Source organism: Sinocyclocheilus grahami, unplaced genomic scaffold (assembly GCF_001515645.1).
Source record: "Sinocyclocheilus grahami isolate Dianchi unplaced genomic scaffold, SAMN03320097.WGS_v1.1 scaffold242.1, whole genome shotgun sequence".
In the NCBI taxonomy this organism is placed as follows: Eukaryota; Metazoa; Chordata; class Actinopteri; order Cypriniformes; family Cyprinidae; genus Sinocyclocheilus; species Sinocyclocheilus grahami.
Window position 1 is genome coordinate 639,433 of NW_015505421.1, and position 6,481 is coordinate 645,913.

The window sequence follows — 6,481 nt, forward strand, 5'->3', positions numbered from 1 at the left end:
TGCGGAGTAACACATACCTGCGTGAATCGCCATAGACATAAACTTAGAGAAGTAGCTCCGGTTGGAATGTTCTTCCGCGGGATGTGTGCAGTTCTGTTTATTAACCGCTAGAGCGCCAAACGTTACATAGTGCTGCTTTAATGCCACATTAGACTAGCGAGTCTGACATTTATTCAGCTGTCAAGCTGGTATATCTGATAATATTTTCAAAACCTACAAATGTGCTCCTGATGATACAGTAGTATTTTGCTTTATGCAACAGATTTGAGTCCTATATATCCTGAAATCTGGTCCCCTGCTCTATTTGAACTTATCATGCCATTCATTTTAATTATAAATACATATATTTTCATCTTTACGTATCTGTGAAATAGATTTAGGTGTCAGGATGAGCTTAATTTTCAGCAGGGCTCCTCGAAAGACTGCGGGTAACCAACCGCATGTCCAGACTGCTGGATGCAGAGGAGGATGAGTTCTACAAGACCACCTATGGAGGAGTGATGAAATATCACCTGTGCGGCTTGTCATCACGGGCTTGTGTTGACACATTTCCACAGCTGTAACACATTTCTACTTCAGCATGGACGTTTGGACTTGTACCTGTAAGAATATGACCCGGATTATTATTGTCTTGAGACTGTCAGGAGATCACTATCACATGACTCTATAGAGTCATTGTGCATTTATTTAGTCCTTCAATGCTAAAAAAATCACAAAAATAAAAAGGATTTTGAAAAATGATATACAGTAAATTATATTTATATGTATTTTGTATATAATTTTACATTTGGATTATTTCACATTAAGTTATTCTGTTTGGTTATTTGCTACACTTTAAATTTATTTGAATTCAGCTCAACTCAATGTATTGCATAGAGATTTTTACTGTTTATTTTGCAAAGCAGCTTTAAAAATATTATTCTAATAAATTAGATATAGTATATATATTGTATAAATTATATATTCTTAATATATATATATAAATATATGCATAGCTTTTTACAATATGTATATAAAGAACACAATAATAGGGCAGACATGTATTTCAACAAATTTATACAAAGTATTATTCTAATAAATTAGATACTGTATATATTGTATACATTATATATCTTAATTGAATGTAATCCATGCGCTATGCAAATAAAATGCACCTGTCTAGTGTCTCCTCTGTGACTTTGAGTCCTGAAAACTTGATTTCTGCAGGAATCAGGTGATGAAGAATATAAGGGCGACTTGTCTGAAACGGAAGATGAAGTGGACAGTGACTTTGACATTGATGAAGGGGATGAACCTGACAGCGAGCAGGAGGAGGATGGGCCACGTCGGAAGAGCAGAGTGGTGACCGAAGCCTACAAGGTATAGGAGGGTTACTAAGAAAAAGAACCATAAACCCATCATAAAAAACTACCATTAATAGCTTCAGATGACTGGGAATATAATGCATGAGTCATATGGACTAGTTTTATGATTCATTTATGGTGCTTTTGCATCCTTTTTGATGTTTCAGTCCTTATTCTTTGTAATTGTGTATAAAAGAGTGACCAGTACGTTCTGTACATAAAGTAAATAATGGCAGATCATTTACATATTTTTACACCACTTGTAATCCAAAACAACGGAAACTGGTTGAACTGACCAGGAGGACAGACAAGACAAAGATCAACAAATACAACCCCCTGAACTCCTGAACTACATCAGCAAAAGTGAGAGTTTTGCACTTTATTTACACATGCACATGTGACATAACCAGACATACACAACAGCACAACAGACAATAGTGTAACAAGTATATGGTATGTATGTATGTATGTATATGGTAAAAGTATATGTCATTAGATGCAAAAGTATGGGAATATACTGGAAAATATAATGCAATATATGAAATAATACTATTATATTTTTTTACATGTATATCTTTATTAAAACACTAATAATTCATTAATTTATTTTTCATGAATTAATGCATAGATGTACATAAAGCTGAACATATTCATAAACTTTTGTCTCAATTTATTGTTTGCATAGTTACATTGGTGGTTGGTGGAAAATGAGATGACATTACATGTTTAACTTGATGGATTGAGTGATTTATACATTCATTATAAGAAAAGACAAGTGATAATGCAATATGTTGTAATATGTTAACAATATATTATTCTTTATATTTTCATATTTTCAAAGAATTTTATGTATGTGTGAAAATATATCAGTTATTCTGATTTATCAATTTTGTTGCATTCTGTTTTATGTGATTAGTTGCTTAAAATCTATTTTCTTTATTATTTTTATGCAATGATTCACAAACAGTATTATTTTATTATTATTATTATTATTTATTTATTTATTTATTATTTTTAAACATATTTACCCTTCCTTTTTCCTAGATATGACTGCCGTAAAAATTGTTTTTATGAAGAAAGCAAACAGTATATATCAACAACATTATCCAACAGGAAGTGAATGGATGGTAATGATAACAGAGGTTTCCAAAAATAATAAAACATTTCAATGAACCTCTGATTGGACATTTACAATATACTCATAAAGCACAAACAAAATAACATCAGGTTCTGAAGTCATTGTTTCTTCTTCATGTGAATTAGATTCCAGTGCAATAAAACGTGTTTGTTGGCTAGCTGTCAGTGAGTCAGGTTTACATCCCTTCCTTACCACTGCCAAAGAAACCTGGGCTTCCATACCACCTCAGCAGTGCCACAAACTGATCACTTCCATGCCACGCCGAATTGAGGCAGTAATTAAAGCAAAAGGAATCCCTACCAAGTATTGAGTACATGTACAGTAAATAAACATACTTTCCAGAAGGCCAACAATTCACTAAAATTGTTTTTTTTATTGGTCTTATGAAGTATTCTAATTTGTTGAGATAGTGAATTGGTGGGTTTTTGTTAAATGTGAGCCAAAATCATCACAATTAAAAGAACCAAAGATTTAAACTACTTCAGTCTGTGTGCATTGAATTTAATTAATACACAAGTTTCACAATTTGAGTTGAATTACTGAAATAAATGAACTTTTCCATGACATTCTAATTTATTGAGATGCACCTGTATATATATAAATATATGCATAGCTTTTTACAATATGTATATAAAGAACAAAATAATAGGGCAGACATGTATTTCAACAAATTTATACAAAGTATTATTCTAATAAATTAGATACTGTATATATTGTATACATTATATATCTTAATTGAATGTAATCCATGCGCTATGCAAATAAAATGCACCTGTCTAGTGTCTCCTCTGTGACTTTGAGTCCTGAAAACTTGATTTCTGCAGGAATCAGGTGATGAAGAATATAAGGGCGACTTGTCTGAAACGGAAGATGAAGTGGACAGTGACTTTGACATTGATGAAGGGGATGAACCTGACAGCGAGCAGGAGGAGGATGGGCCACGTCGGAAGAGCAGAGTGGTGACCGAAGCCTACAAGGTATAGGAGGGTTACTAAGAAAAAGAACCATAAACCCATCATAAAAAACTACCATTAATAGCTTCAGATGACTGGGAATATAATGCATGAGTCATATGGACTAGTTTTATGATTCATTTATGGTGCTTTTGCATCCTTTTTGATGTTTCAGTCCTTATTCTTTGTAATTGTGTATAAAAGAGTGACCAGTACGTTCTGTACATAAAGTAAATAATGGCAGATCATTTACATATTTTTACACCACTTGTAATCCAAAACAACGGAAACTGGTTGAACTGACCAGGAGGACAGACAAGACAAAGATCAACAAATACAACCCCCTGAACTACAGGAGGACATCAGCAAAAGTGAGAGTTTTGCACTTTATTTACACATGCACATGTGACATAACCAGACATACACAACAGAAGTTTTGTCAATAGTGTAACAAGTATATGGTATGTATGTATGTATGTATATGGTAAAAGTATATGTCATTAGATGCAAAAGTATGGGAATATACTGGAAAATATAATGCAATATATGAAATAATACTATTATATTTTTTTACATGTATATCTTTATTAAAACACTAATAATTCATTAATTTATTTTTCATGAATTAATGCATAGATGTACATAAAGCTGAACATATTCATAAACTTTTGTCTCAATTTATTGTTTGCATAGTTACATTGGTGGTTGGTGGAAAATGAGATGACATTACATGTTTAACTTGATGGATTGAGTGATTTATACATTCATTATAAGAAAAGACAAGTGATAATTCAATATGTTGTAATATGTTAACAATATATTATTCTTTATATTTTCATATTTTCAAAGAATTTTATGTATGTGTGAAAATATATCAGTTATTCTGATTTATCAATTTTGTTGCATTCTGTTTTATGTGATTAGTTGCTTAAAATCTATTTTCTTTATTATTTTTATGCAATGATTCACAAACAGTATTATTTTATTATTATTATTATTATTTATTTATTTATTATTTTTAAACATATTTACCCTTCCTTTTTCCTAGATATGACTGCCGTAAAAATTGTTTTTATGAAGAAAGCAAACAGTATATATCAACAACATTATCCAACAGGAAGTGAATGGATGGTAATGATAACAGAGGTTTCCAAAAATAATAAAACATTTCAATGAACCTCTGATTGGACATTTACAATATACTCATAAAGCACAAACAAAATAACATCAGGTTCTGAAGTCATTGTTTCTTCTTCATGTGAATTAGATTCCAGTGCAATAAAACGTGTTTGTTGGCTAGCTGTCAGTGAGTCAGGTTTACATCCCTTCCTTAAACACCAACAACTTAAGCACGTGGCGACCACATCATAAACTACGGAGAATGTGTCATAGTACATTTTAGTAAACTTTGAAATTGTTTTGGTCTTAGACAGGAAGTCGGTACGTCAGTCAACAACAGAACACACATGGCTGACGTACCTAAGGCTGCAAGAGAGGTAGGTTGCTCCACATCGAAGAAAGGGTACTAGACATGAGCGACCTTTGACCCAGGTGGAACTTTTGGCAGAGGCCAAGATCATAGCACAGATTAATCTTCGATCACTGGGTAAGGAATTGATAACTGATAACTGCAAATTGTTCTGTCTATAAAACCTGAATGCTCATAGCTGTTAATGAATTTTTTTGGCAGAAAACTATGAGCGTTTAGAGGCAGATAAGAAACGACAGGTTCATATGAAGCGTCAGTGTGTGGGTCCTGTTATCCGCTTTCACTCTGTGCTCATGCCCCTGGTGTCTGATGTCACTCTTAAAGAGGAAAATGTGGATGTAGAGGGGTACTTCACCTAGTTCCTCATCTCTTCCTGGATGTTTAATTTTTACTTCTCTTGCATTTTAGACTTAAGACTTTTATTGTCTTTCAGTGGGTGTGTACACTATGTATCTATTTAACCTTTATATTGCCTGGTGCTTAAAAATAAGTAAATAAGTGTTCTCATGTTTACAAATACTCCTCCATTCATTGATTTGACCTAAAAAGACAGAATCAAAAGTATATGATTTTTTTTCTGTTTAGTTTTGCTTCTTATGTGTGCATGCATCATTTTAAACATTTTTCATAACAACTATTTAATGTGTAAAATATATATATTTTTAATTTAAACAAACATGTTAAACATGCTTTTTTAAGTATAATATAAATAGAATAAACAATTTAAAAATCACATGAAATTTTTAATGTTTTTTCAAAAACTTTCATTTTATACAAATTAAAAATTGTAATCATGCTGTTGGCTTCACTGTTTAACTGTGTCATCTTAGGGTACAGATGTAGTTGTGCCAAAAAATGTAACTTTATTACTGAAAATGTATTAATTAAGATTAATTTATAATAACTAAAAACTTAAAGATTGAAGGTTGATTTTTATCTTGGTTATGGTTGTGGAAAAAAACATACATATACAGTATATATATATATATATACACACAATTAATTTGTCTATACACATCATATACACATAATTGTAAAACTGTTTAAAAATTGTAATTAGAAAAAAATGAGTGTACCTCTATTTTTGTCTTTATAGCTCTTAAATTTATATTTTTTAACATTACGTCAGTTAACAGTTTGGACCAAGACGCCCAGCAGAATCCAGGCCCTCATCCTCCACAAGCTTTTCCCCAGTCAGAATCAACTCTTACTGCGCCGCCTAGTGTCCTCTCCACTAATGCAGCTGCTGTAAACCCTTCCCTGTCATCAGTGCCTGCCAAATGCTCCAGTGAAGATGAATCCTTCCATTTCTTTCCCCAGTCCCTAACTCCTCGAATTCCTGTCCAGGAGATCTGGCCCTGTTACACATAAGCCTGCGCTCTACCGAGACCCCATCACAGACATTCCCTACGCTAATGTACAAGCCTTTAGGATCATCCGGGAAGCCTATAAAAAGTATGTGGCTACCCATGGCCTGCCCTGCACTGGCACAGCGACTCCAGCTGACTCCACTGCAAAAAATCTGCGCCAGAAGGTCATTATTAAACAAGGCATGTAG

The 6,481-nt window shown here is 32.8% G+C and overlaps 1 pseudogene; it reads left to right on the top strand.

Annotated features, from left to right (window-relative positions):
* Window positions 1-388: 388 nt before the first annotated feature.
* LOC107598013 (vacuolar protein sorting-associated protein 72 homolog) lies at window positions 389-6,481 on the top strand (annotated as a pseudogene).